The following is an 8,581-nucleotide window of genomic DNA, read 5'->3' on the forward strand; positions in this document are numbered from 1 at the left end:
GGGAGGTCCACCCTGACCACCTTTCAATCTTCACACAGCCTCCAGCCACCCACTTCCCTGCTTCACTTTTCTCCCTGCTACATCACCCACCATATTACTGCTGTATCTCTGACTCACCTGTTAACGGTCTTTCCCCACTGAAATGTAAGCTCCATGAAGGCAGAGACTTGTCTGCTTTACTCATGCTAACATACCCAGCATCAGTGCCTAAGACTTAACAAGTACTCAAACATTTGAATAAAGGAATTTCAAAAACAATGTGGGGGAGGGGGGAGTCACAGAATAAAATGATTCTATTTATATAGTTTAAAGACTTGCAAAAAATTAAGTTACATTAATAAGGATACATTCACATATGGCAACACCAGAAAGCAAAACACTGATACATGTAGGGCAGTGCTTGCCTTCTAGAGATGGAAGAGGAAGAGGTCAGGGCAGGACAGAGAGCCAAAGGCAGTGGCAGCATTCTATCTCTTAAGCTGGTTAGTGGGTACACAGCTGCTGGTTTTAACATGTAGTACCTACACGGGCCGCTATATACTCTCTGAATACAGGATCTCATTACAAATTACAATAAATAAGATTAGAGCAGGACAGACCAAATCCAGCCCACCGTGTGTGAATGAGTGAGTGAGTGAGTGAGTGAGTGTGTGTGTGTGTGTGTGTGTGTGTGGTCTTGGTCTTCAGAATAGTTTTATTATTTTTCCATTGACTTATAATTAACAATATCATATTCGTTTGAAATGTACAACTTGGTTATTTGGTACTTATATACTCTGCCCTGTTTTTGTAAATAAAATTCTACTGGAAGACAGCCACCTTCTTTCTTTTTTTGAGAGGGGAAGAGAGAGAGGTGAGGGGAGGAGGGACAGAGGGAGAGAATCTTAAGTAGGCTCCAGGCACAGTGCAGAGCCTGAGGCAGGGCTTGATCTCACAACCCTGAGATCATGACCTGAGTCGAAAGCAAGAGTCGGACGCTTAACCCACTGAGCTACCCGGGCGCCCTAACAGCCACCTTCATTTGTTTACATGTTGCCTATGGCTGCTTTCATATCACAATGACAGACAGTTACAGAGATCACACAGCCTGCAAAGCCTAACATATTTACTAAATGGCCCTCTACAGAAAAGCGTTGTCCAGGGGCACCTGGATGGCTCAGTCAGTTGAGCATCTGCCTTCGGCTCAGGTCATGATTTCAGGGACCTGGGATCAAGCCCTCCCTGAGCAGGGAGCCTGCTTCTCTCTCTCCCACTCCCCCCACCCCCCAATTTGTGCTTGCTCTCTCTCAAATAAGTAAAATCTTTTAAAGAAAAAACAAAAAAGAAAAGTGTTGTCTAGTTATAATGTGGAATCTGTTAAGAAAAAATAAAGATCCAATCATCTGTTAAAATGCATTAATCCCTCAAGGCATACGTAATTTTCTTCAAGAGCACAGCACACTGAAAAATATGGTTCTATGTAACATAGGAGACTCTAAAACAAATGGAGTTACCTTAATAATGTCATAAGTGCCAGAAAGAGAGATTTTAAAGACTATTTTAGAAAGCAAAATGCAAAACCTCAAATTTATGATCTCTACTCTCATCAAAGTAAGAAAATATTATCACATTTACCTAAGTAAAGCATATATAACATGATCCAAATATGGAAAGAAAAAAACAACTTGCATATAAACACTAATTCCATAACCTCTCTTAACCTATATCACTATCACCCAGGACCTCCCCAGAGCAGCTAGTCAGACCGCAAGGTTCTCTAAGATCCCTCAATATTCCATTTCACTTCTTTAGGACGTTCACTGCAACTTATATTAGAGTCATTTCTGTACTTATTTCTACTGTTAGGAAAAAGACTAATAACAGTAATAATATTAATACTACTACTACTCTGTGCTAGGCATTGTGCTAATCAGTTTACATTTAATATTCATATCACAGATAAGGAAACTAAGGAACAAAGATGTGATCTAATATTAGGATTACACAGCTGGAAGACTGTGGGAACCAGAACTCAAAGCCAGCTATTTTAGATCCTTATGTACTCTTGACCTCTACAATATACTCTGAATGGGGAAAGAGAACAGTATTAGTCTGTGAAAACTCCCTTAGTTTAAAATATTATGCCTATGATAGGTGCCAAATGCATAGTTGTTGAATCCATGTAAGGGTGTAATAAATCGAGGATGAGAGGTCCATAGTGGAAAGAGCATTCTTTAATCAGAAGGGGCTGGGTCTTGCTTGCAGGCAACAGAGGGAGATGAGTTGTGCCCATTGTCCAGAGGCAACAGAAACCCTGTGTATCTCCAGGTCAACAAAAGAAAACTGGAGACACTATCCCCTCGCCTACTACAATGACAGAAACCTGACGAGTACTACCACCAAAAGGAAACAACTCAGAAGTTAAGCATTTAATCTCAACTCTCGTGAGATCCAGTTGTGATGTCACTCTTGAAATAAATGACACTAGAAATTGTGGTCTAGTGGGGCCACCAAAACCCTAAGGAATCATCCAGGAACTGAGATTTGTCAGCTTCTCCAGCATGGCCTATATTTTTCTCTAAGAATCAATGACCTCTAAGGTCTGTTTCAGCTCCAAGACCATGACTCTCAAGAAAGGAAGCCCCAAAAGAGCCAATCAACTCAGTACTTTTCATTGTTCTTCCTGCCACATGCCCCATCTATGGACCACAAGACCAGATCTCACCAAGGTCCAGCCAATGTCTATTAACTATACCAGGCCACCACAGAGCGTGCCTTAGTGGGTAGGTCACACACATGCTTACTTGCCCTAATTAGAGTCTCAGGGTGCCTTGCCTTCTCACGTAAGCTTTCCTTTCTCTTCTTGCCAACGTAGGTCTCTGACCTCAGCACTGTTGTTCAGATTTATATCCAGGTATAGGAACTCAAGGCTCCAACCAGCAATCCAAATAGCTTTCTCCAAATCTAAATCAACATTCAGTCAGACTCCTATTTCTGCAGCTCTTTTGTTCTTCTAATGTTCCAAAATAACAATCTTTAATTCATCTTTCCTTTAGGTCATCAGATTTCATGGCAGTCAACCTCTGGGGCACATAACCCATTCCAAGTCAATATATAGTCCCACTGTAAGAAATTTTGGAACAAATACGACCCTAGCTTTCTCCAGAGTCACCAAGAAGTACAAAATCAGAGCTTCTCTCTATCAGTAAAAAGATGTTCAGAACCTATCAAACTTTATTTGTATAAATTCACAGTTGACGATGTAGTCTTCATTAATACTTATAAAACAGATCAACACTAGCCAACTCTAAGTGACAAGAAGAAAAACACCTCTGCTCAGAGTAAACCCAGATCTTTGCCAAGTCTGTGACATGAAAATGTCCCCGTTAAGGTGAGAAACCTTTCAACTACTGCCAAGGTTCCCTTCCCTTTTACTTGCTTCTTCACTAGCTGATCTACCTGGCATCCAGATGGCAAGTGCATAATCATTCAAACCCTGAAATAAACTGGGTATTGATCCGACTAGTAACTATCTCCCTTCTCCAAGTAAAAAAAATAAATGGGGAGTAAGAGGAAGAAAATGGGGTTTCTGTGGCAACTAAATCTAAGCAAAAGTCAAAAGGCCAAAAAAACAAATCTCCAGTCAGCCTAGGTCCAACTGCAGCAGGAAAAAAAACAAAACAAAACAAAACCATCCCCACTGGTGGCACAATCAATTTCAAGGATGCTCAAGACATGTGGCGTGAACCTACATCAAGCCTCTGATCAGTATGGAAGCTGTCAGTGTTCCCAGTCTGATTGACTGACAATCAACATCTATGGAGCAAAAAACAATACAGACCAATCCTATCTGTCATTACAAAACAGCTTCACCAGCACAGGAACAATGGCATTGCTTTCTAAAACACACCAAACCAAGCAAGTCAAAGTAACCGCTTAATACATGTAAGAAACAAAGGTGTAACTACTATATTATTTGGTAAGAGACTTCTGGCAAACTCAACCAGCAAAGGAGCAAACCTAAACTCTTTCCTCCCAGGCCTGTAGGGCCTCCTTCAGGAGCCTCCTTACTTACACTATGTACAATTCCAACAAGCTCTGTTACCCGGCCTCCCAGCCAAAACTGCATCCCTTTTATAACTGCTACCTCTCCCTCTAGACTGCAAGTCCTTAAGTGCCTGTTCATGAGTGAATCCCTAATACAGTTCCTGGCAGAGTAAGGATTCAATTACTATATTTGCTGATCAAATAAATGAAGATCAGAAAAAGCTGGTGGGGGAGGGGTCACTTGTCATTCTCAACAACAGCCATAAGCTGAATTTCAGGATGAAAGATTAGAAAGTGCCTCCACGATCTTCTCCTTTATGTATCCAGATACTAACATTCAGTTGCTGAAAATTTGTATATTTTTTAAACTAATATTATTTCATTCAATAAACCAAACGATCTAAATTGTAAGTATGTGTGAGAAAAGGACCTCTGCCCTTCTACTACTAAACCTCACCCCCCCCCACCCCCAGGGAGGAAAAAACACTCGCCATTTGGGCCAGAGTCCAGGGCCCAGAGGAACCCCCCTTTTACTAGCAGGCAAGGGTCACTGTGTTAAATGTGAAGCATGGAGTACGCCTGTCTCGCCTTCAAAAGGCAGAACTGGCAAACGGACCCAGTGCTAACTCTCTGGAAACAGGTCTTCATTACAAAGGGTTTTAAGATAATGATGAAGCTGGCATCAAAAACCAGAACTGACAGCTGATTCACAGGATGAGAGCAAAGGATATAAAACTCAAAAATCACAGTATAAAGTTATTAGGAGTAAGAGCAAACAACCCTAAACACCCAAGAGTGCTGCTAAGTTTCAGCACAATATGGTAATATATTTTCATGAGGTAAAGGCAAAAAAGTTTCTAAATTATATAAAATTAATTCTTTTAAAGTTCAGTCTTCAGGCACCTGAAAATAATGTATGTATACCATCTCTCCCCGCTACTAAGTAATCTCTAAGGTAGAATCTAGGGACCACAGAGACAGAGCTCACAGATCACCTGAAAGATTCCTTGACCCACAAGTAATTAATATACATGGTCTTGAACAGCAGTTCCAAAACCTTGCTGCACTTCTGTATTAGCTGGGGAGCTTTCTAAAAATATATTCTCAAAACCATCACAAATTTCCAGAGGTGGGGTCCATCATCCACGGTCTTAAAGATGTCCCAAATGATTCTAATGCATGCCAGTGTAGCATCTATCTAGAACAGGGTTTCTCAATTTCTGCACTATTAATATTTGGGGCTGGATAATTTAGGGAGCTATCCTGTGCATTACAGGATGCTTAGCAGCATCCCTGGTCTCTACCCTCTAGAAGCCAGGATGCATACTGCCCACCCCTACAGGTATGACAAGCAAAAATGTCTCCAGACATTGCCAAATGTTTCTTTGGGGGCAAATCACCCCCCCAATTGAGAAACATTTATCTAGAGCAAATAAAAAACCAATTACTTGAGGTTCTCTTAAGGAAAAAAAAGAAATAAGAAAGCTGCTTAAAGCCAAGAGCCCAGGCCTATTTTTTCAGTCCATCGCACTTAAGAAAAGTAGCTAACAAACTACTCAGCCCACATGGGGACTCAAATATTGACTTATGAGGAGCAAACCACAGCTTCTTGTGCTTTTTATGAAATAAACTCAATGCTGAGTTTTAGGTGAGCAGATGATTAGAAGAACTTCATTGTCATGATCATGTACTCATCTTAGGGGTATTAAAAACACTGTAAAATTTTAGACCAATATACACTCATGCTGCCTCTCAAATATCCAAAATATAAAACTGCAAGACACAAGTTCATGATAGCAACAAACTAAATACCGATCCTGACAAATACTGTTTTAAGGGAGAGATTCTTGTATGGTAACTACGTGGAATTTAAATACAAACTTGGGGTGGGGGGAGATTTTTGCCTGTAATAAGCACATACCTTTGTACCCAATACACAAATTATCTTAAAGAAATGAACCTCACCCTGTCAAATCTTAATTTTACCATTCATTTTCTGTCCAGCTATGGTATGATTCTCATATTCTCAAGCAGTTAATTCAAACTAGCAAGTTTTTGTTTTTACAAGTTTTACAAGTTTTTGTTTTTACTTTACACAAAAGCTAAAGTTTTCTGATCCAAAACAATCTTCTTCATCTCCTTAAGTTACACCAGCAGGATGCTCACCTCTACTTAAAACTGCGTAAAAACATTTCCCCAGTGCAATTAAAGTAAGCCAGATCCCAAGCAATAATACCAAGGGACAGGCAAGCATGATTTCAAGAGTACCGGGGAAAAGAGCATAGGGCAGGAATTAAAAGATTGTGAGTATACGTATGACTGAGTGGATGGCATTTTGTTAGATACTCTAGACTCCCCAGTCAGACACACTGAAAGGCAAAACAGCTTCCAAAGTATCCATGCAGAACAGTTATCTCCCAAACTAGGTTCACTGAAGTGCATCTCAATACACAGCAACCTTTCAAACCTCAATAACCCAGGAGTACACTGAGAAACCCTGGAATTGATACGGGGACCAAACACACTCAGGACCTAGTTTATCCCAAGGGAAGTAAGAGCAGAATCTGACCAGAGCTCTTGATGGACTTTTCTTTATTTAACCACCTCTTAGAGGAAACATCTGAGGTACCACCACTAATTTATTGCTCCACAAAACATGTGTAATTTAATGAATCTTCAACCACCCCTCTCCTGAAAAACTTAAAATAACTTCCAGTTCATCTTCTCAGAACTGACTGTTAAACACACAGAGCTTTCTAAAGACAGTCACCAAGTCACCTGAACACTCATTTGACTTCCAAACAGTAATCTAAATATTTAAAAATCAAATTTAAATTAGTAGTAATAGCCACTAATTGCACTAAGCTGATTATACATGCCAGGCACCGTTTCTAGTCCATTTACTCCCGACACACTTATGAGGCAGACACTACTATTATTGTCACATTACAGGGAAAGCAGAGAGGTGTAGTAACTTGTCCAAGGTCACAGAGCTACAAAGTGGTGGAGCCAAGACCTGAATCCAGCAATCTAACTTCACAGTAAAGAAAGCGGAACCACCACCACTTAGGAGACATTCACTCCAGTGGCTGGAAATCCGGAGTCCCTTTCCCACTTGCCGCCTACCTGCCCCATGACCTTGAGGGCAAAATCAAAGTAAACTTCACACTGTTACAAGGTGGGACAATATCCACACAAACAAGTGCCGTGGGGACGAAAGGAAAACAATCACCAAGTGCCCCTCCCACAAAAGCAAAACATAAACAAAGCTCTAGCCGACCCACGGAGAAAACGTTAAGTACCGGGAAAACTACACAAAGCCTGAGGCTGAAACGTCAGGACAGGGGGATACATCCAAGGACTCATTCCGCGCACCTACAACCGAAAGTCCAACGTGGGCTGAGAGCACGCAGGGTCTGGGAGGAAACCCCTCCAACTTAACGGCGAACGGGCTTCTTTAAGAGGGAGGTACTTGCAGCCTCTCGAAGGACCACCCCCCTCGCTCATATTCGCCAGGGAGGCGTTCGTGACCAGGTCTACATTCGAGTCACAACACCGGAGTTAAAAAAACGCTCGGAAGGCTATTTAAATACTCCGAGCCGGGCTCTGCGTATGCCGATGACTCCGCGGCGAAAGAGCAGAAACCCACAGAACTTGTTTCCCGCAGAACGGAGTCCCAACAATGGCCTTCGCGAGTCTACGGCGAGCTGCCGCCTCAACTTGACACGCTCCCGGGCCCGCGCCCAGAGAAGTTCTCCCGGGCGGGCGGGCGGGCGGCGCTCGGGGCGGGCGGCGGGGCCGCAGCGGAACGGGGCCCGTCCGGGTTAGGGGCGCGCCCCGCCCGCCGCCGCCGCCGCGTAAGGCCGCGGACGTCAACCCGGGCGCAAAGTTCGCCGCCGGCCCGCAGCCCGCCCCGGCGCCCGGCCCGGCGAAGCCCCCCGCGGCCCGCGGCGGGCGGGCAGGCGGCTGACAGGCGCGGGCGGGGACCGGCCGGGGAGCCTGGCCGCCGCGCCTCCCCGGCCGCCGAGCGGCGAATTCCGGGGGGGAGGGGAGGGGAGGGGGCCGGGACGCTCCCTCCCCGCGCCGCCGAGGCCGGGCAGAGGGGCCTCGCCGTCGCCGTCCGCGCGCCGCGCGCCCGGCGCACCCCGCGCCGCGGCCCGCTCAGCCGCCCCCCCACCCCCATTACCTGGAGGTGCCCGCGACCCGCCGCTAGTTGCGCTCAGGCGGGAAACGCGCTCACCGACACCATCAGCGAAGCGCCCAAAATGGCGGACGTATCAAGCAGGCCTTGAGTTCCCCCCACCCTCCCTCCGGCCGCCTCGCAGCCAATCGCGGCTCTATCTCCGCCCCCAGACCCGCGCTCATTGGCCTTCCTCTCCCGCCCCCTGCAACCTATTGGATCGCCCAGCGGCCCGGTTGCGCCCACTCCGATTGGCTCCCTGGCCCCGTCAGTCAAGCGCGAGGGGAGCATTCTTTTCCCATGGACTTGACGGATCCGGAACCTCTAGGACCCCGGAGTCTGGAGAAACAAATCAGAAACCCGGAGAAACCTGGC

At 45.0% G+C, this 8,581-nt stretch overlaps 1 protein-coding gene across 3 annotated transcripts in view; it reads right to left on the reverse strand.

Annotated features, from left to right (window-relative positions):
* PPP6R3 (protein phosphatase 6 regulatory subunit 3) overlaps positions 1-8,334 on the reverse strand; it is a 138,241-nt gene extending 129,907 nt beyond the window's left edge. For 2 of the 3 annotated variants that reach the window (XM_078057703.1, XM_036105407.2), the window contains exon 1: positions 8,213-8,334. The gene's annotated coding sequence lies outside the window, so the exon portion shown is untranslated. Of the gene's footprint in view, positions 1-7,401; positions 7,420-8,212 lie in introns of those variants that run through there. The other variant, XM_078057698.1, reaches the window with a different exon arrangement.
* Between the last annotated feature and the right edge of the window lie 247 nt (positions 8,335-8,581).

The sequence above is a fragment of the Halichoerus grypus genome, chromosome 11 (genome assembly GCF_964656455.1).
Source record: "Halichoerus grypus chromosome 11, mHalGry1.hap1.1, whole genome shotgun sequence".
Lineage (NCBI taxonomy): Eukaryota > Metazoa > Chordata > Mammalia > Carnivora > Phocidae > Halichoerus > Halichoerus grypus.